Consider the following 22,500-nt stretch of genomic DNA (forward strand, 5'->3'; position numbering starts at 1 on the left):
CACAGGGTGACATACAAGAGTGGAGGAAAGTGCACACAGGTGAATTACATCTTAAGCAGGAGATGCAACCTGAAAGAGATTAGTGACTGTAAGGTGGTGGCAGGGGAGAGTGTAGCTCGACAGCATCGATTGGTGGTTTGTAGGATGACTTTAGAGGTGAGGTTGAGGAAGAGAGTGAGGGCTGAACCAAGGACCAGATGGTGGAAGATGAAGGAGGAAGACTGTTGCGTGAAATTTAGGGAGGAGGTGAGACACGCGTTGGATGGTGGTAAAGATGGGTGGGATGATTGGGCAACGACAGCAGAAGTTGTGAGGGAGATAGCTTGGAAGGTACTTGGTGTGACATCTGGACAGAGGAAGGAAGAAAAGGAGACTTGGTGGTGGAATGAGGAAGTACAGGAAATTATAAGGAAGAAGGGGTTGGCGAAAAAGAAGTGGGATAGTCAGAGAGATGAAGAAAGTAGGCAGGAGTACAAGGAGTGGCGGCGAAAGGCAAAAAGAGAGGTGGCAAAGGCCAAGGAAAAGGCATATGACGATCTGTATGAGAAGTTGGATACAAAAGAAGGGGAAAAGGATTTATACCGATTGGCAAGACAGAGGGACCGAGCTGGAAAGGATGTGCTGCAGGTTAGGGTGATAAAGGACGTAAATGGGAATGTGCTGACGAGCGAGGAGAGTGTGTTGAGAAGGTGGATGGAGTACTTTGAGGAGCTGATGAATGAAGAAAATGAGAGAGAGAGAAGGTTGAAAGAGGTGGAGATAGTGAATCTGGAAGTGGGGTGGATCAGTAAGGATGAAGTGAGGACTGCTCTGAAGAAGATGAAAAGTGGAAAGGCGGTTGGCCCAGAAGGTATACCAGTGGAGGCATGGAAGTGCTTAGGAGAGATGGCAGTGGGGTTGTTAACCAGATTGTTTAATAAAGTCTTGGAAAGTGAGAGGATGCCGGAGGAGTGGAGATTAAGTGTACTGGTTCCGATTTTCAAGAATAAGGGTGATGTGCAGAGCTGTGGAAATTACAGAGGGATAAAGTTGTTAAGCCACACCATGAAGTTGTGGGAAAGAGTAGTGGAAGCTAGGTTGAGAGGAGAGGTGACGATCTGTGAGCAGCAATATGGGTTTATGCCAGGAAAGAGCACCACTGATGCAATGTTTGCTTTGAGAATGTTGATGGAGAAGTATAGGGAAGGCCAGAAGGAGTTACATTGTGTGTTTGTGGATTTAGAGAAAGCTTATGATAGGGTGCCAAGAGAGGAGTTGTGGCATTGTATGAGGAAGTCGGGAGTGGTGGAGAAGTATGTTAGGATCGTGCAGGATATGCATGAGGACAGTGTGACAGCGGTGAGGTGTGCGGTAGGAATGACGGACCGGTTTAAGGTTAAAGTGGGATTGCACCAAGGATCGACTCTGAGCCCTTTCCTGTTTGCAATGGTGATGGACAGATTGACGGACGAGATCAGACTGGAGTCCCCATGGACTATGATGTTCGCGGATGACATCATGATCTGTGGGGAGAGTAGGGAGCAGGCTGAGGCAAGCCTCGAGCGGTGGAGGTACGCACTGGAGAGAAGGGGAATGATAGTCAGTAGGAGTAAGATGGAGTACATGTGCGTAAATGAGAGGGAGGGTGGTGGTATGGTGCGGTTGCAAGGAGTTGAGGTGGGGAAGGTGGATTGGTTTAAATACTTGGGATCAACTGTCCAAAGTAACGGAGAGTGTGGGAGAGAAGTGAAAAAGAGAGTGCAGGCAGGATGGAGTGGGTGGAGAAGAGTTGCAGGAGTGATTTGTGACAGAAGGGTAGCTGCAAGAGTGAAGGGGAAAGTATACAAGACGGTAGTGAGACCAGCTATGTTGTATGGTTTGGAGGTGGTGGCACTAACAAAAAGACAGGAAGCGGAGCTGGAGGTGGCAGAGTTAAAGATGCTGCGATTCTCGTTGGGAGTGACGAGGATGGATAGGATAAGAAATGAGTATATTAGAGGGACAGCGCAGGTCGGACGGTTTGGAGACAAAGTGAGAGAGGCGAGATTGAGATGGTTTGGACATGTGCACAGGAGGGAAGCGTAGTATATCGGGAGAAGGATGTTGAAGATGGAGCCGCCAGGCAGGAGAAGAGGAAGGCCAAAGAAGAGGTTCATGGATACGGTGAGGGCGGACATGCGGGTGGTTGGAGTGTCAATGGATGATGTGGAGGATCGAGCGAAATGGAGACGCTTGATCCGCTGTGGCGACCCCGAACGGGAGCAAGCCGAAAGAGGAAGAAGAAGATACCGGCCCAGAACACTGGTACTCATTTCGCCGACCTCGGAAGGATGACAGGCTGAGTGAACCCCCTGGTGTATTAATTCAGTGGCCCAACGGGGATTGAACTCAGGACCTTTTGGATCCCAAGCCGCTGCCCTAACCACTGCGCCAACACCAGGCTAAAATATACATCATTCAAAAGCAAGTATTCAAAAGAAATACATAAACCAGTAACAGTTGTTATCATTATCAAGTATTATGTACTGTACATAATTGTATGTGCTATACTGTACTTTTATACGACTGGCAGCGCTACGGTGGCTACGACATCACTCGGCCATCGGAATTTTTCAACTCCATCATAATGTTATGGAATCACCATCGTATAAGCGTTCCGTCGTTGACCGAAACGTCGTAATGCGGCGCATGACTGACTGTCTGTTTGTATATATATTGTTGTGGTTACCAGATTCGCAAACCACCATTCAGGTCCCTTAGGTGAGGTATCTCGGTAAGTGCATGTGTAGTTAGGCCCAAACCCGTTGTCTAGTGGGAATACATGTCATTTATACGTGCTGCGACTCTTCAGGATAGCCGTTTTTCTTTTACTATCTTTATTTTGGACCAATCGCCACCACCACAACCACCGCTTCACCACAACCGCCACGACCTTTACCGTCACAACTCGCCACCATCGCATCGCCGTCGTCTCGCGCCACTCATGGGCACCGATGCTGGACTCGTGTAGGGCGCACGTTGAACAGCGTGTACAAAATCACGGATTTTCTGCTTCAAAAACGGATCCAAAACGACACACGCCCACTTTTTGCCGTCCAATCGGTGAGCGAGGGCGGGTGGCCCGCCCCAGGGCGATCGATATGTCATGCAAATTTGTGGATCAAAAAGCCTTCACGCCCACTTTTGTCGGGCCAATGGGGAGCGAGTTGAAAGGTCAAGGGAGGGGGTCAAAGGCGGTTACGGGGTGATAAAAGGACGGTGTTCGTCAGTAAAAGAGGAGTAAGAAGTCGGAACGAGGAAGAAGGGAGTCGTAAAGGTCGGAACGAGGCGAAGGAGAGTCGGAACGGAGGGGACGAGCTGTGGAGAGGCGGCGAGTCGGACGAAGGGGGCTCGCGTCGTGCGAGGCGCTGCGCGCCCGAGGGGGGCCGGCCGCGCGGCCTGGCCGAGGTGGAGACGCGCGTCGCACATAATAAAGATCCTCATACCCCGAGCATCAGCAACCCCCTCCTGTTTCCCCCGCGCTGAGATAGTGCGACCAAGGGGGCCCGTTCCCACCCCCTGCCAGGCACTGTCCCACGAGGCCCGCGGGTTGCGGGCCATCGCCGCTCCGCGTCTCATCACCAGACGGGTAGGCCCGACCAGGTCTCGCCCCAGGCCTACCTCATTCTTGAGGGTATTTTCTTTCCTTGGTTTTGGGTATGTGTGTGTTGTCGGCGCCGTCTGTGAAGTAGAATTGTATAAGTGTTGCCGTGTGCTCGGTAGTCGGAATTAGCTCTGCACTGTGTTTTCACTTATGTTTTCTTTTTGTGTGCATTTGGTGGAATTGTATTTGTGTGCTTTCCGTTCGTCGCGAATAAATGTGCTTTATTGTTGAACTGTTTCCCGCTTCGCTTCGTCTTTTTCCCCATTGAACCCCATCTTGCTTCACGTAAAGGGTTGGTAGTGGGCTGAATACGCCCGATAATTAATCGAACCGTCGAGGTCGACGATAACACCGCCGGTTATTCTGATAGTACGGAACGGGTCGGCAAGTGGCCCGTGTCGAAGTCGACCTGCGGCGAGGTGCGATCGCCCGGTCTACCCTCCGCGTGGGTACTTAGGTAGTTCGAATTTGGCGAGCAACCCTATCCCACGCGGGGGCTGATTGGCTCGATCGCGGTGAGACCGAAAGGTCCACCAGTGACTGGTTCCCGGCGTTAGTCCGAGAGGGTCACGACTGGATTGTCCGTCCGGTGGGCGACGCGCCGCGATTCGAGTTACGTGGCCATCGCACGCCGGCGGGCGCGAAGACCGCAACACTGGTGTCAGAAGTGGGATACAAATCCATCGCCCTCCTCGCGGCACTGGTATTGGAGAGCGGGACAACGGGCTCTCCTGTCTCCTGCTGGATTCGCGGGGGTCGGTCCAGGGGTGGGAGGGGCGACCCCCGGTTCCCTCCAGGTTACGAGCGAGCGAAATTGACCCTTCGCGGGAAGCGGGATGGCGTCTCAAGGCGAGCGGGAGCCGGGGGTATTAGAAATGGATGTAGAATGTGTGGAGTCCGTGGTCCGGGATGGAGTCCCCGAGCAGGAGGTGTTGATTGTGCGGGAACGCGGACTCGCCCGGCTGGGCCCGGGGCCCGAGGTGGGTGCGGCGGCGGCCGCGGTGTGTGGCGCCTCCCCCCCCCCTCTCCACCAGGGCCCTTCCCCGGCCCTTGCCGGGGCGGCTCAGCTGAGTGCATCCAACATGGCCCAGCTATGCGCCATGCTGGCGGCAATGACAGAAAAGATGGATACAAATACAAATGAAATGAAAAACGAAATGAAAGACATGAACAAGCAAATGAAGGAAGTGAAAACGACGATGGATGCGAATACACAACAAATGAACGAAAAGATGGATGCGAATACACAACAAATGAACGGAATGGAAACAAACATGAAGGAGGAAATGAGGGAGCTGCGGGGTGAGACGCAGAACGTGGGCCGATGCCTGCAGGCGGGCATGAGGGCCGTGGGCGGGGAGCTTGGAGTGGCGACTCCACGTGTCGGAGCGGGCGAGCTGGAGGGGGGTGCGGCGGCTGGCGGGCCCGCGGTGGAGGCGGGTGGGGGGGGTGGTTCGGGAGACGGGAGACGAGGTGGGGAGTGGTTGGGAGGAGAGAGGGGAACGGTTGGTACGGAGCGGGGGGTGGGGTGCGGGGATCGTGGAGGAGCGGGGAGTGGGGGGCAGGGGGGACGGGAGCGACTTGGAGAGGGGGCAGGGTTGACCTACGTGGAGGTGGGGGAGGGACGCCAGGGGGAGGCGGAGACCAATAAACACGATGAAGACGGGGTAAGTGACGCGCACACAAACACGGAGGTAGTGGAGGATAGTGAGGTTGAGCTCGCGGAGCGTGTGGGGACCCGGTGTGAGCAGCTGGATGACCTCCTCCAGGAACGAGGGGAGGGAGTATGCCCCCTTGAGGCGAGTCACGACCAGGTGAGTTCGGTCGTGCTTTGCGAGGTTGAGGGGACGAGTGCTGTGGACAGGTGCACGGAGAGCTTGGGGGGTATGGAGGCCCCGGAGACCCTTGTGGGGACACGAATCCCCAGTGTGATTGTCCCTGTGTGTGTGGTGCAAGGTGTGAGTGCGTCCCCGTGTGTGGAAGCGACCCCGTGTGTGAGTGGTGTGGTGGCGATGGTGCCAGAGTGCGTGCTTCCCAGCACGCCGGGTGTGGATGGGGCACCGTGTGTGAGTGAGGCCGTGTGTGTGAGTGAAACGGCCAGTATGAGTGAGGCACCACGTGTGAGTGGTGTGGTGGCGATGGTGCCGGAGTACGTGCTTCCCAGCACGCCGTGTGTGGATGAGGCACGGAGTGTGAGTGAGGTACCGCGGGTGAGTTCCCCCGCGTGTATGAGTGAGGCACGGTGTGTGGATGAGGCACAGCGGTTGAGTGCCCTCGCGTGTGTGGGTGAGGCACCGCGGGTGAGTGCCCCCGCGCGAGTGAATGGAGCACCACGTGTGAGTAGTATGGTTTGTGTGAGTAGTGAGGCACGCGTGAGTGAACGGCCGTGTGCAAGGTCGCTGTGTGCCAGGGAGACCGTGTGTGTGAGAGAGCGGTATGAGAGGGAGATGTCGGTTGGCATGCGGGAGCACGCAGCCGCGTCTCCCCGTGTGAATGTGATGGTGTGGACTGTGTGCGTCGTAACACGCAGGTGTGCGTGGGTTGAATGGAGACGACGACGGCGACATGGGAGGAACGAAAGCCGAGTAGCGGCTGTAGTTGTTTCGCGGACCGTGCCGGGTTCACCCAGCAATGAGCACGCGGTTCATGCTGTGCAACGCACGAGACCACCACGTGCTCGCTTGCGAGAGTGAAGTCCCGGTCCGGAAACGCACGCGGTGGATTTGCCGATCCCGCGGACGGACAAAGTTAGGCAGGTAAATGGATTTGGACCGGACGGGTTCTCCACGCGATCGTGTGTGTTAAGCTCCAAACGGGCAAAGCACATGTGTTCGCGTGGGGAACCCCTCGAGACGTGGGGCTTGTTTTTTTTATGCGCACGGTGACGTCATGGCTGCACGTGGGGTTGGAATCCGGCAGGAGGGGTATCTCTGCCGGATGGTCCCGTCCAAGGAGGGACGAGGAACACGTGCAGCTGCATGACGTCACTGGCAGGTGTAAAGTGCGCGAGCTCTGAGTTGCCGCGCAGGTGCTGCGCATGTAAAGAGAAAAAAAAAAGGGAAAACAGCAAGCCTCACTTTCGGGTGTACAGGATTCCTGGGCAAGGGGTGAAAGACCCCCTTCCCTGGGCACAGGATGGAAACTAGTTAGGGGGAAGGGTTAGCTTAGTTAGACCGACTTCATGGGGCAGGGGTAAGTCCTCATGGAGTCCGTGGAATGGATTAGGTAGAGGGATTTAGTGAGCTTTAGGTTGGGGAATTGATTAATGGGATTATTTGGAGACAGAGACAGACTTTGAGTGTGTAGTGGGGACGTAGTTTAGCTACGTAGAGTTAAAAGGAACGTGCTATAGTTTAAGGGACGACGTGGGAGCACGAGTTAGTTAGGGGATGTAGTTAGAAGGATGGCAGAGTTCAGCGGTGTGTGTGTTGAAGAGTTGGTGAGTTGTGAGGTGAGTACTTGTTGAGTGAGTGAGGCCAGCGGGTCTGTGTGTGTGGAGTGAATGGGGAATGCATGGTGCGATGAGTGATTGGGGGGAGGAGTGACTCCCGCCCAAGGGACCCCGGGGTCAGTGTAGAGTGAGTTAGCTGGGTTAGTCAAATTGAAAAATGGAGGTCGTTTTGTTGTTGGTGGGAAAGTAGGCTCGAGACCCATTTGGAGGGGTGCAGGAGCCCTGTTGACGGGCTTGGGAGCGTGGCTGCGAAAGGTGAGTATCGCTGAGAGGGTAGCCCGGGCACCAGGCTAGTCGGCCGCGGTAGGCCATGGGCCCATGGGGGGCCGGGATAGAGTAGTGGGCACGGGTGCGCCTGCTTGGTGCGGGGGCCCGGGGCGCCATTAGCCGCGTGGGCAGTGCAGTGGGCACGGGTGACCCTCGGAAAGGGGCCCGGGAGGCCGGCCTGCCACGTGTGCGTTTCAGGGGAGGTGCCATGGGGGGCACTCCCCGGTGTTAGGGGGCTGGTAGGCTCGGAGGCAGTGTAGTGCCCGGGGGTGCCATAGCGGGAGATTCGGCAGAGGGTCGTGCCTGCCGGAGGGAGCCACGTGTCCCAGCCAGGAGACCGTGTGAGGGCACGGAGAGAAAATTGGGGGGCGAGGCCCGAAATTGTAAGGACACCAACACAGGCGACGGGAATCTGGGTTGTTAGAACCAATAGTTAAGCGAGAGGCGCTTGTTGAAAGCCCCGGGGTAGTTTAACAGTTAAATGGATAGGGTAGATTAGGAAGTGTACCCCTCCGCACCATCCATCCCCTTGCTCTCGTTGTGGGCCGCTGGACCCACTTTGGGTTAGATCGCCGAACTCTGGGGAGGCCATTCTGAGGCTTGAGTTGGGCCTCGACACAGGACGTTAGCTCTCCCTTGTTCCCCTCCGGGAAGGGAACGTAGGGGTTGGGAGTAGGCTAGGTGACAGGATAGGTTAGCCGAACAAGGACGATAAAGGGGGTTAGGGGACGATTTATAGTGGGGAAGTAAAAATAAAAACAACAAAAAAAATAAGTTGGGTCTAAATTGGGGTTTATCAAATTAAGAGTGGGTATGTACACAGTGACAGGCAAAGGCGATAGGGTTGGGAGGGAGGCGGGTAGGTAGGTCCGGGCCCGCCTTCCAAGTGGCCAGCACCACCGCACTCCCTCCACCAACTTCCACTGACGGCAGTGCTGGCCAGCTTCATCTGCTGGCTGTGTTACTGCAAGGCCTGTGCCGGCCAGTTCATCTGCTGGCTGTTTTTCTTGAGGCCTGTGCCGGCCTGGTTCTGCGGGCTGGAGTTTGCCTGCAGCGGCCTTCTTCTGCGGGCTGTGTTTGCCTGCTGCCTTTGCCATGCCATGCCCACTGCCCCTGTTCACCAGCCCCGTTCAATTTTTGCTTTGCCCCCCTGTTCATTTCCATGTGCGCCAGGATCGTAAAAGCAACAGTTTGCAAGCTGCAAGAACTGCCCTGTTAGCTACAACACGGGCCTGCAGTGGCGGTCCGTGCACCGTGTTTGTGTCCATGCATCCATTCGTTGTGCTCATTGCGTGTGCCACTTGAGCTGGCACGGAGACTGCGTTGTGCAGCCCAAGCACCGTTGTGGTTCACTGAGTTCAGTTCAAAGGGAAGGCCTTGGACTGCGTGTGAGCAGCCAGCCACGTTCCCTGTCACCTGCATTGTTTGAGCCAGAGACTGCATGTGGGCAGCCTGGCTCCCTGCTAACTGCTTTCTTTTGCAGAGTTCAATGATCCTGGGCCATGGTTTAGTGTAAAATTTGTAAGTTAAGGTTAAGATGTACTGTAAATATGAGTGCGCCCCCGGCATGTATGTCTTAGCGCCGGCAATTTTATTTAAGTCGTCCGTGTGAGTGAGTTTGTTTAGATAGTTACGCAGCCCTCAGGTTATTTATTTTGGGGACACGAATACCATGAATGTCGCACTCAGGGATCCGTAGGTAAAATGTACTAGGGGAAAACTACACATGATGGCACACGGAAATTTGACGACTCGGGACGAGTCTGTAAAAAAGGAAGGGGGTAGTGTTGTGGTTACCAGATTCGCAAACCACCATTCAGGTCCCTTAGGTGAGGTATCTCGGTAAGTGCATGTGTAGTTAGGCCCAAACCCGTTGTCTAGTGGGAATACATGTCATTTATACGTGCTGCGACTCTTCAGGATAGCCGTTTTTCTTTTACTATCTTTATTTTGGACCAATCGCCACCACCACAACCACCGCTTCACCACAACCGCCACGACCTTTACCGTCACAACTCGCCACCATCGCATCGCCGTCGTCTCGCGCCACTCATGGGCACCGATGCTGGACTCGTGTAGGGCGCACGTTGAACAGCGTGTACAAAATCACGGATTTTCTGCTTCAAAAACGGATCCAAAACGACACACGCCCACTTTTTGCCGTCCAATCGGTGAGCGAGGGGCGAATTGGCCCCGCCCCCAGGGCGATCGATATATGCAAATTTGTGGACAAAAAGCCTTCACGCCCACTTTTGTCGGGCCAATGGGGGAGCGAGTTGAAAGGTCCGGGAGGGGTCAAAGGCGAAGTTACGGGGGGATAAAAGGACGGTGTTCGTCAGTAAAGAGGAGTAAGAAGTCGGAACGAGGAAGAAGGGAGTCGTAAAGGTCGGAACGAGGGCGAAGGAGAGTCGGAACGGAGGGACGAGCTGTGGAGAGGCGGCGAGTCGGACGAAGGGTGCTCGCGTCGTGCAGAGAGCTGCGCCCGAGGGAGGCCGGCAGCGCGACCTGGCCGAGGTGGAGACGCTCGTCGCACATAATAAAGATCTTCTATACCCCGAGCATCAGCCACCCCCCCTCCTCGTTCCCCCCGCGCTGACCTATTTCGACCAAGGGGGCCCCGTTCCCACCCCCCTGCCAGGCACTGTCCACGAGGCCCGCGGGTTGCGGGGCCATCGCCGCTCCGCGTCTCATCACCAGACGGGTAGGCCCGACCAGGTCTCGGCCCCAGGCCTACCTCATTCTTGAGGGTATTTTCTTTCCTTGGTTTTGGGTATGTGTTGTCGGCGCCGTCTGTGAAGTAGAATTGTATAAGTGTTGCCGTGTGCTCGGTAGTCGGAATTAGCTCTGCACTGTGTTTTCACTTTTATGTTTTCTTTTTTGTGTGCATTTGGTGGAATTGTATTTGTGTGCTTTCCGTTCGTCGCGAATAAATGTGCTTTATTGTTGAACTGTTTCCCGCTTCGCTTCGTCTTTTTCCCCATTGAACCCTCATCTTGCTTCACGTAAAGGGTTGGTAGTGGGCTGAATACGCCCGATAATTAATCGAACCGTCGAGGTCGACGATAACACCGCTCGGTTATTCTGATAGTACGGAACGGGTCGCTTAAGTGGCCCGTGTCCGAAGTCGACCTGCGGCGAGGTGCGATCGCCCGGTCTACCCTCCGCGTGGGTACTTAGGTAGTTCGAATTTGGCGAGCAACCCTATCCCACGCGGGGGCTGATTGGCTCGATCGCGGTGAGACAGAAAGGTCCACCCGTGACTGGTTCCCGGCGTTAGTCCGAGAGGGTCACGACTGGATTGTCCGTCCGGTGGGCGACGCGCCGCGGTCGGGTTACGTGGCCATCGCACGCCGGCGGGCGCGAAGACCGCAACAATATATATATATAGATATATATATATATATATATATATATATATATATATATATATATATATATATATATGTATATATATATATATATATATATATATATATATATATATATATATATATATATATATATATATATATATATATATATATATATATATATATATATATATATATATATATATATATATATATATATATACATATATATATATATATATATATATATATATATATATATATATATATATATATATATATATATATATATATATACGTATATATATACGTATATATTTACATATATATATATATATATATATATATATACATATATATATATATATACATATATATATATATATACATATATATATATACATATATATATATATATACATATATGTATCACGATATCAAAAAGTTGGGGATGGATTAGGATGAAACCTGGTGGACACGTTGGGTGTGTAACAAGGAAGAATTGATTCAATTTTGGTGAAGATCGGATCCGGATGCAATAATTTTTTTTGAGCGATTCTTCACCATTGAGACAGAACTAAACTGATATATCGCACGATATCTCAAAAAGCTGTTGCCAGATTCGGATGAAGGATACGATATTTATTTGATTTTTAAAGTGATTCTTCAACATTGAGAGATCGGGCCAAAAACAACATGTATCCTGATATTTCGAAAATGCATTGGGCCCGATATGTTCTTGTGGATAAGGCATTATATGGTGGAGGTATGGTCTCTAGCGAGTGTCCTAGTTTTATCCTGTTATGTCCTGATCCGCTTGGTGTGCCTGCTCTCACACGAGTCTTGACTATGTGTACAAAAAAAGGAAAAAAATAACGTTTTTATAAGTTTACTATTACTTTTCAGCAACAATACTTTGTTTTTTCCAATAGAATGATACTTTTCAAAATATACTAACTGTGAATTTGATTTCTCATTCTACAGGAAAGTGGACTTCTCCACCTTGCTTATTTTGGTGAATGATGAAGTGAGTCAAAAACAGCTGAAAATGCAGATGCCAGAGCCACGGAACAGGCTACGACGACTTCTGTATTTGCATTGAACGCTTCATGAATCGTGCATTTTAAAATGAAATCTCAAATTTTGCTCGTGACGTGATATGGTAATTGGATTTTAAATTCTTTCTTCGACTGTGAAAGCAAAAGGAGGGAACATTTTTGGCTTGGATATCGTTTTTCACATTTTCAAAATCAGTTTGGAATTATTTTTGATCAACACAAAAGTAGTATCCTCTACATCATGACACTTTTTAAAAGACTTTTACTCAAACGTGTCATACTAACAAAGGATGTGATACAAATCGCAAGGCCATCCTGCTCATGTTTGTCAATAGGGTTTTCCATGTCTTCCTATGTCTGTGGCAAATTTATTCGGTGAACAGTTCAAATCCCTTTGTTCAGTTTTTGTTACTTTGATTCTCAGGTGTGTTCATGAAGTTGGTTTGTTTTGAACAAAAACAATAAAATGACTTCACTTGATATATTGATGGAATACCTTGGAAGAGGACAACCTGCTTCAAGGGACATCTTCACCCTACAGTGGACAGAAATAGGCTGGTTTGCTATAAAGAGTAAAGCCAATAAATACACAGTGACAAAACATGCCCCCGGTACATTCTATAATTTATACTACCGAGTGCAGGTAATGCTACTTACATAGCTAACTCTGGGAAAGGGGTTTGAATAAGGGACCAACACACAATTGTCGATTCTGTAAAGATAGTATTGGATCTTTTAACAAGTTGAACCGAAATGTGACATGTGACGAAACATGACAATGTGACGAAACATGACAGCCAGCTGGATATCGACATCTGAAGGACAACATGCCCATAGATGTAGCATCCCTTCCTGCCACTGCACCATGATGATAGCTTTTCGTGCATTTCCTATGAGGATTTAATTAGTACTGTCGCACTGGTGGTATGCAGCATAGCCGATGCTACCAATTTAATTGTCCTATTGTTTCCATGAAACAAAAATATGCCGCTTAGTGAGCGCTCACCAAGCTGTTTGGTTATTCATTTCAAAACCAATAGCAGTTTGTAAGACCCATTGCTTTGCTGACGGGAATACCAATCTTTGCGTAATTGTAGGGTCCAGCGATATATCGATATCATTTTTCATATCGATATCCCGGTATTGGAATTCTTAATATAATGGAACACTGAAAAAAAAAAATCGACATATCACCAACAAATTGAAGAAAGGTGTTTGCAATCTTTAAATGCCGTATATGGCTTAAAAAGCTTTGATGCACTCGGCATCTGGGCTAAACATGGAACAGGAACGGTGGAACGTATGACGTCAAGACACACCAGGAAGGAGGGGCAGTGTGTTTTAACTTTTTAACCCTCAGCATCCGAGTACCCGAACAAGCGATCGCGTTTTTTATTTGCCCTCGTGGCTGGTTTTAAAGCAATTGCCAATTGGTGATTATTTTATATGAATCAGTTGTGCTTTTGAAATCCTGTGCAGAGTCGGTGATCTGTGGTACCATAATGAAGGTGATATCAGTATGAAAGCGATACTGGTACGGCGATAGCGATGGATTCCGACCTGTGCCGATTACCAACACTGATCTCGCTTTAAAACAAAATCACTTTTTGTTGGAAATTGAAGTTGGAAGTAAAATAACCTGTCTCCTCATGGGGTGGGGTGGGGGTGGGGAATTCACATTTTGATGAAAAATCGAGTTTTTTACTCCCATTTCACTCCCCCGCAGGTTCCGAAAATACGCAATGGTCCAATACATATTCATATATGACATACACATCATTGAAGCATGGTAATTTTTAAAGTATTCATCTTTTCCTTCATTGGCCCAGCATGGTGCACACATTTGTTGCGCCAGGAAGGTGTGTGTGTGTGTGTGTGTGTGTGTGTGTGTGTGTGTGTGTGTGTGTGTGTGTGTGTGTGTGTGTGTGTGTGTGTGTGTGTGTGTGTGTTTGCGTGTGTGTGTGTGTGTGTGTGTGTGTGCGTGTGTGTGCATGTGTGTGCATGTGTGTGCATGTGTGTGCATGTGTCTGTGTTTTAACCAAACCCGCCGTTCTCAAATTGTGTTCCCAAGAAATTATGGGAACCCAATTCCGATCATGCAAGGAAATTTCTCATGTTCCTATACAGTATTCTCATGACCCGATTTACATTCAGGAACAGAACAATTGATTAATTTACATTTAATGACCACTGATTTTCCACATTATGCAACAAAATTATGACGGCACTCTTCAAAATCCACTCGGAGTTTAATTTTGGAAGAATATAGGACACCGCACTAAGGCCGAGGTCACATTTGCTCTACGGTGAGGATACGGCGACCGTACGCCCTCTGAATTGACAGAAACGTGCGGCGGCCGCAGAGAAACTGAGGTGGCCTCAGGGAGGCCCTACGCCGTTTGGCTATATTTTACACGCCGGAGGGTCGCCGTGGAATTATAGCGTGGAGTTATAACTTTTTTTCATTTCTACGTTCGCCGTAGCAATTCGACAAGCCAAGCTATTACGTCGAAGTGTTCCACGTCGACGGTACGTAGGGCGTACGGTGGGCTTGCGTTATTCGTGCGGCTGCCGTAAGCTCTTCTCAATGAAAAATTAATTTTCCCAACCCCCCAAAAATTACGGCGGCCGCACTATTTCCACGGTCGCCGTACGGTGGGCTTGCGGTCTGTGTGACCACCTGCGGGCAACGCAGGGTCGACGCACGGTTCCCCGACGCCCGCCGTGCACCTACGTAGGCCTCCATGGCAGTCTGCGTCGACCATGCGCTACCGTTACAGATCGGAGTATAGGTGTTTGCCTATACCGTGGTGCCCCCAGAATCCCAATTTAATTCATTCCAGGAGGCTGTTCGGATTGCAAAAAGTTTGGATTCCAAAAATATTTTCCCAATAAGAAATAATGGAGTGAATTAATCCGTTCGTGGACCCAAAGAAAACCCACTTTCAAGACACTTGAAACTGAAATTCCCCATGTTTAAGGTAAAATAAGATGAGTAAATGACCTTCGGTGGCGGTGTATTGTATGTAAACTGGTGCAATCACCACATCCAAAGGTCCACACAGGCTCGAGCTCCGGCCTGGGTTCCGATCGCTCGTGCACTCTGCGAGAGCGCTGCCCCAAGGGCAGCTCGTCAAACATGATGCCCGCAGAATCGCAATCACATTCATCAAACGCATCGGGCTGACGTAATCGTGGATATTCCAAATTACAACTGGTTTTGCTGTGAAATTCAATCCTTGCCCGACAGTCCGTCACACCACGTGATCGGATTGCTTTTTTTGTTATTAATTAAAACACAAGATGATTAAAAAAACCAACATCACAAATGAAGGTGAAAACACGAGGTTCGGCTTGTCACATTTGGCTCGGCGACCGGAGGGTCTACAAAATGTACGGGTACAAGCAATTATAAAGCGGCCACAGTATTTCCACGGTCACACAATGTAGCAGTCACATATGTTTTTAGCAGCGCCTCGCGTAGCGAACACTACTCATAGAGAGCTCGGTGTTCTTCTTCTTCTTCTTCTTCTTCTTCTTCTGAAGACAAAACCTTAACCTCTCAGACTCGGCTCTTGTATATACAAGATCCGGATCGCCTTAAATACTGAGCACATGTACACATCCTCATATAGACGGTGCCTTTTGAGAGCGTCTATCATGAACTTTTAAATATATTCGGACATTTGCTTTAAAGTTTCGAAAAGTCGACGTTACTATTTAAAGATTATTCCATCTATCGTATTGTAATTTCGTAAATACATTATATATTTCGTAAATACACAATATATCGTAAATACGTAAATACATTATGTCGGGTTTCGCTATTGGCTTAATGAAAGCACGTGACGAAATATCAGTTGTTGTTGTTGTTTTAAAAATTTTTTTTTTTTTTTTTTAGCTGACAAAACCTTTACGTTTCGGACGCTGCTCTTGGACACATTTGTCATTTTTCGGGTAGCAGCACGGCGTATTTATAAATTGTGGAGACCGAAAACGTAGGTGTGCCGTACGGTCTTTGATTTGATGTCGCACGGTGACCTTAGAGCATTCCTGCGGTGGCCATAGAATTTGAAGGTAGCCTCAAGGTGCCCGTAAGGCAACCGCAGGGGGACCCTAAGCCGAACGTGCGGCCAGACGGACGGGAACGAATGGGTTTTTAATTTTTTTTTAACCAGGTTTTTTTTTTTTTTTTTTTTTTTAATTTTTTTTTTTTTTCGGCTTGTCGAATTTCTACGGCGAACGTAGAAATGAAAAAAGTTATAACTCCGTGTTATAATTCCACGGCGACCTTACGGCCTGTAAAATATAGCCAAACGGCATAGGGCCACCCTGAGGCCACCTCAGTTTCTCTGCGGCCGCCGCACGTTTCTGTCAATTCAGAGGGCGTATGGCCGCCGTATCCTCGCCGTAGAGCAAATGCGACTGAGGCCTAAAGTTTCGATGGACACACGAGAGATGCTCTCACGAGGACTTCGACCGACGAACTGAATGAACAAAGCGCGAAGATGCGGCTCGAACAGGTGGGGGAGACACGTGAACAAACATGAACGCTACGTTGTGTTCGGTTTTTTAAAATGTATTCAGTTTTTCGGGCAAAATTTTCTCGAAAAAATTGTTTGGATTCCAATTTGTTCAAACAATGCGGCATTCGGATTCTGGGGGCACCGCGGTATATTATAGTAAAGTCTATTCAGTTATATATACTAGTATATTTTTATTTCAGTAAAAAAAAGAACTGGTATATATACCCACTCGTTACCATCCGTCTGGCCGCACGTTCGCCTTTGGGTCCACCCCCCCCCCTGCGGGCACCTTGCGCGCACCTTGCGTCTGCCTTGAAAATTCTATGGCCGCCGCAGGAACGTTCTAAGGTCACCGTGCGACATCAAATCAAAGACCGTACGGCACACCCACGTTTTCGGTCTCCACAATTTATAAATACGCCGTGCGGCTCCCCGAAAAATAAAAACATATGTGACTGCTACATTATGTGACCGTGGAAATACTGCGCCCACCGTATAGTTGCTGGTGGCCGCAGATTTTGGAGACCCCACGGCCGACGTGGCAAATGTGACCTTGGCATCAATTAAAGTTGAGAAACTCAGAGTAACAACAGATAATTTACAAGAAGCTTTTCAACTTGATAACCGACAAATGCTTTAACTTGAAGGACATCCTCTAACTCGCTGGGATGTGAAGCCTGCTGTCTGTCAGCAAGATAGGAGAGAGAACACCCACCATCTTCCTCATACGTCAGGGAGACTGATGCCAGGGATCTTTCAAGGGCGACCTTAATGTTCCTAATGTCTGACTTTGGCCTAAGTCACATTTGCCACGGCGGCCGTGGGGTCTCCAAAATCTACGACCACGAGCAATTATACGGCGGCCGCAGTATTTCCACGGTCACACAATGTAGCAGTCACATATGTTTTTATTTTTCGGGGAGCCGCACAGCGTATTTACAAATTGTGGAGACCGAAAACGTGGGGGTGCGGTACGGTCTTTGATTTGATGTCGCACGGTGACCTTAGAGCGTTCCTGCAGCGGCCATATAATTTTCAAGGCAGACGCAAGGTGCCCGCAAGGCGACCGCAGGGGGCCCAAAGGCAAACGTGCGGCCAGACGGACGGTAACGAATGGGTTAATTTTTTTTTTAACCAGTTCTTTTGTTTCGGCTTGCCGAATTGTTACGGCGAACATAGAAATGAAAAAAGTTATAACTCCGCGCTATAATTCCATGGCGACCTTAAGACCTGTAAAATATAGCCAAACGGCGCAGTGCCACCCTGAGGCCACTGCAGAAACTCTGCGGCCGCCGCACGTTTCTATCAATTCAGAGGGCACACGGCCGCCGTATCCTCGCCGTAGAGCAAATGTGACTTAGGCCTTAATGAGCATTCCAAAGTGACCTTCAAAATGAAGGAGGGGATGGTCACCCTGCAGGTAAGGGGTCTAACCAGAGTGGCCTCAAAATGAATGCAACTGAGGTTAGATCTCTACCTGTAGGGTGACCATCCCCACCAGATGATCCACAGCATACTTGGGTGAAGTACACAATGGCCGTGCAGACCTTAACTTACTGTTTAACCCTCTGGGGATCTTTGCCTGGCCGAGAGTTAACCATGACCATCACCGCCGCGCCTCAGCCTAGAGCGCCATTCCTGTGTGTTTTATATTTCACGGCGATGGCCCCACTTCACACAGGAGCGACAAAAGGCTTCATTGGCTGGAACCATGACCTCAACCAGAATGGGGGGATGGCCAACTGAACTATCACACTGACTGGTAAATCTCAGGTACGAGAGGGTGGTAAAATCTGAAATGCTGAACCCAAAACATTTGTGACCCTCCAGTACAAAACCAGTCAGAAGTCGCAAAAATTCAATATTGAGTTATTGAGGGAGCGAGGGTTTGCATTTTTATTTTTTGAATTTTTGAATTTGAATTTTGAATTTTTGTGACTTCCGACTGGTTTTGTACTGGAGGGTCACATTTTACAAAAATAAAGCAAATTTGTTGGCACAAAACTTGAAGAGCTGGAATGAAGAGCACAAGCCAACAGAATGTGGAAGATTGTTACAGTTAGAGAAAAATTGGAGGAAGATCAAAGGTAAACTTTATGCTTATACTTGGGAGGGTCAAGTTGGTTGGAGAGGGAAGGGTCACATTTAGGAGATATATATCTGAAGAATGCCAGCCTGCATCATGCCAGTTATCAAATAAATATCTGGAAAAGAACAGACAGGAAAGTAAGAAGATTAGATGATTCATTGATTGGAGTTCAACGTCAGCAGCATCAAGTTAATTGTTGGAAAGACCTGTAAAGTAAGGAAAGATTATGAGATGTTTCTTCACCTGAAGAGAGAACCTCACACGCTGGAGGGGTTTTCTGTTAAGAGGAGAGGTAAGGGCCGGTTATGAGAAAGGACGAGGTTAGGGTTTGGGTTCAGGCTCAGATTAAGTGCCCAAATGTACCTCAGAATTTTGCTCCAGTCACCATGACCTGTTCAGGGTTGCGTTCCATCACTGTTGACCGGGTTGATTTGCAGATGGAGCTTTCTCAACTTTCCTCGAATCAGTCCCGTGGCCCCGGTTGAGCCCTTTGGATGGGATTCCCTCTGCCCCCATGGTCCACGATGAGTTTCCAAAACGGATTATGCCAGGGGCTGGGCATGTCTACTGATGCAAAGACACAAGCTTTTTGGAGCAAGACCATTTCTTGCTCTGCCTGTTCATTTCAGGCAGAGCATGTCCTCAAAACAGAAGTCATCTGAAAGGAGTAGATCAAAAATATTAAAACATGGAGACAGATTGTGATTGTTAAGATTTTTACAATTTTGAGTTCAATGATTTCTATCATATTTCAAAACACATCATCATCAGCTCACCTGTGCCGTAAGAGACCAGGCCTCTTCTTCACTACATTTCTCTCTCGAAGGAAGTTGGTAATCGAGTGAAACTGCACAAATCGAACAGAAACATACAACAACGGCAAGGCAGTGAGATTTTCATTTTGGAGAAAACATGAATCGAGGAAAAATTATTTGTTTTTGAGGATTTGAATGTTTTATTGTTAAAATAAACACAAAACGATAAGAATAATTTTTTCTTGCAAACATCAAAGGTTATGCAAGAGCAAGGTGACAGACGGCCACAAGCAAGGGAGTGAATGAAGAAGAAGAGGAAGAGAGAGAGAGGGGGTGGGGAGGGATAGAGAGAGAGGGGGAAGGGATAGAGAGAGAGAGAGAGAGAGAGAGAGAGAGAGAGAGAGAGAGAGAGAGAGAGAGAGAGAGAGAGAGAGAGAGAGAGAGAGAGAGAGGGGGTGAGAGAGTGAGGGAGGGAGAGACTTTTGCATACCTTTATTCATACAAGCTAAGAAAACAAGTTCCACATAACATTAAACACAAATCATAAAAAGGTCAAGTACACAGTTAAAATGAATGAATGAGATCATTATGGTCTACAAACCCAACTGAGGGCAATCTCAGTTCCTTCCACAAAGCTCAGAACAAGTGTGTATCTACCCTCAGGAGAGCCAGAAAACAACATCTTTCTCATCTCAAGTCTGAACTCTCAAACCTATCTCCCTCCTCAAAATCCTGGTGGCGTTTAATCAAATCTGTTTCTGGTGTATGTTCCCCCTCCATCCCCTCCCTTACCTCAAATGGCCGCACTGCTGATACCGCACGTGAAAAAGCTGAATGCCTAAACTCGGTGTTTGCAGCTAAATCTTGTGTCCAAAACACATCACTTTCTCCACGCACCTTACCCAGTCACACCCAACTGTCCCTGGACTCTGTGTCCTTTTCTCCTGACAAGGTGGAGAGCTTGCTTTCAAACCTCGACTCAGATTCTGCAACCGGTCCAGACGGCATCAGCCCACGTGTCCTCAAAGCCTGCTCTTCTGCTCTCATTTTATTCACCCTCTCATTCTGTTCTATTCACCCTCTCATTTGCTCAAGGTCATCTGGCATCTGCTTGGAAATCTGCAAACATCACTGCCCTGCATAAAAAGGTGCAAAAACAGATCCCTGCAACTCTAGACCAATCAGCCTTCTCCCAATCATCAGCAAGGTCATGGAATCTATCATCGCTTCATACATGAAATCCTTCCTCTTCTCCAATGGCTTGATTTCCGATCATCAATTTGGTTTCAGACCAGGTCATTCTACCCTGATATGCTGCTTCTGCTCTCCCATCAATGGATGGAGGTCCTCAATGCCAGACAGGAAATCCGAGCCGTAATCCCTGGACATATCACGTGCTTTTGACAGTCTGGCACCCTGCCCAACTCACCAAACTCTCTTCCAATGGTATCCAAGGTCATCTCCACTCATGGCTCGTAGACTTCCTCTCCTGTCACAGTCAACGTGTGGCCCTAAATGGAGTTCTTTGATCCTCTCTTCCTGTCCAGGCTGGAGTTCCTCAAGGTCGCGTTCTGGGCCCTGTTCTTTTTCTGATTTTCATCAATGATCTCTTCGACTCTCTGGAAAATCCTCTATATCTCTGTGCTGATGACTCCACCCTCTGCCGTACCATCTGTCATCCCTCAGACCGGCAAGCAGCAGCTTCTTCGCTCACTGCAGATCTGGATAAAATCACAAACTGGTCCAACACGTGGAACATGTCTTTCAATACAGACAAATCTCACACTCTCACTATGTCTCTTCGAAAGGACCGTTTTGACCCCCCCCCCCCCATCCACTTTCTCAACAATCCTCTGGAAGAAGTCTTTTCTCTCAAGCTTCTGGGTCTCACTATCTGCCATGACCTTTCCTGGGAAAGTCACATTTCCAACCTCGCCTCCAAAGCCAGTCGCCGACTGGGAATCCTCCGTCGTGCAAAGTCCTTCCTCGGCCCTCTTGAGCTCCTGACCACTTACAAAGCTTTTGTCCGTAGCCTGATGGAGTACTGCTCTCCCCTCTGAGATGGTGCTCCTGCCTCCCACCTTTCTCAGCTTCACACTGTCGGAACCAGGGCATTTAGGATCGTCGGCATCTCCCGCAATGAAGCTGAGTCTTTGGGCCTCTCACTCAATCACTGCAGGCTGGTTGGTGGTCTTTCTGTCTTCTACCATCTCCTCTCCAGCCTTGCCCCGCTGCTCTCTCTGCGATTTGTCCCCACAACATTTCCACAGGGCGCTCAAGGTCCGCCAACAACCCCCTTCTGGTAAAACTCCCAAAATCACGAATCACTGCTGACCTTCACTCTTTCATTCCTCTTTTTTCCGGCCTTTGGAATAAACTCCCTTACTCTATTCTTTCCCATTCTTCCCTCCAGGATTTCAAAACAGCTGTTCACCACCACCTCTTATCATCCCCCATCCAAATCCTCGATCTTTTCTACCCACGATAATCCACCCGAGCCCACTTCCTTCAATTCCCCTGCTTTCCTTCCTGAAAGTCCCTGTAATGTCCATTTTCTCCTCCCCATATTCCCCGTCCCATCCCTCTCCCTTCCACAGATCTCCTAGTGTGTCTGTTCCCCACTGTTTTGTCCCTCCCACTCCCGCCCCTCTTGTCTCATGCCCCCTTGCTGCGCATTGTGTGTTTGCTCTCATACGAGCCTCGACAAGGTACACAAAAAAAAACAAAAAAAAAACTTCACAATGTCTTCCTGCAACACCATTTCTGCTTAAACAGTTCTAAATTATTTCAGTTTTGATGAAGTAGAATTCTGCACGCAGTCTGGCGACGGCAAGAGCCTGAAAAACTGTTAAAACATTGGGGTCAGTATCAGAGTTTGCAAGAAGTTTAGCTTTCCTTGTTTTAGAAATTGCTTGTTTCCCTTCGGCTGTTCGAAAATTAGTGAGACCAGATTCAACAGGATTTTTGGAAATTAGCGGTAATCCGAAAATAAAAGTACACAAAGAAAAGAAAATATTCATGTGACAGCACAATTATGATAATAAAGTGAAAAGTGGGGTCAGTATTGCACAGTCAACATAGGCGTGATATCAATCTTCAGGAGACCATACAGAAGTGGCACGAGACGGGAATGAAACACTAAAATGGTGTAATAGAATATTGGTGGGTAAAATCAAATGTACAATTCTCCAAGAGATAGCCCCAGTCCAGTTTACAAGAGGCAGGACATTCAGTACATGGCAGCCCATTGTGGGCATGGGGGAGACCCCAGACACAGCATCCCCTTCCATCAGGATACAACCTATCTTTTCACACATAAGGATGCCGTATCGTAACACATATGTGGTACAGGCACTTTTTAGCAACACCAGGAAGTGGATAG

General features: G+C 48.9%; 2 long non-coding RNA genes across 2 annotated transcripts in view; one reads left to right on the forward strand and one right to left on the reverse strand.

The window, feature by feature from the left end:
* The window catches only part of LOC147031502 (uncharacterized), a 566,858-nt gene extending 554,630 nt beyond the window's left edge, over positions 1-12,228 (forward strand). The window contains exon 2 of the long non-coding RNA XR_015053331.1: positions 11,675-12,228. This is a non-coding gene — a long non-coding RNA (uncharacterized LOC147031502). The remainder of the gene's footprint in view (positions 1-11,674) is intronic.
* A 6,097-nt stretch (positions 12,229-18,325) lies between these two features.
* LOC147031511 (uncharacterized) overlaps positions 18,326-22,500 on the reverse strand; it is a 12,940-nt gene continuing 8,765 nt past the window's right edge. Inside the window, exons 2-3 of the long non-coding RNA XR_015051866.1 lie at positions 19,140-19,210; positions 18,326-19,021 (exon numbers count right to left, since the gene is read on the reverse strand). This is a non-coding gene — a long non-coding RNA (uncharacterized LOC147031511). The remainder of the gene's footprint in view (positions 19,022-19,139; positions 19,211-22,500) is intronic.

Source organism: Eptatretus burgeri, chromosome 2 (genome assembly GCF_056783735.1).
Source record: "Eptatretus burgeri isolate ZD-2024b chromosome 2, Ebu_testis_v1, whole genome shotgun sequence".
In the NCBI taxonomy this organism is placed as follows: Eukaryota; Metazoa; Chordata; class Myxini; order Myxiniformes; family Myxinidae; genus Eptatretus; species Eptatretus burgeri.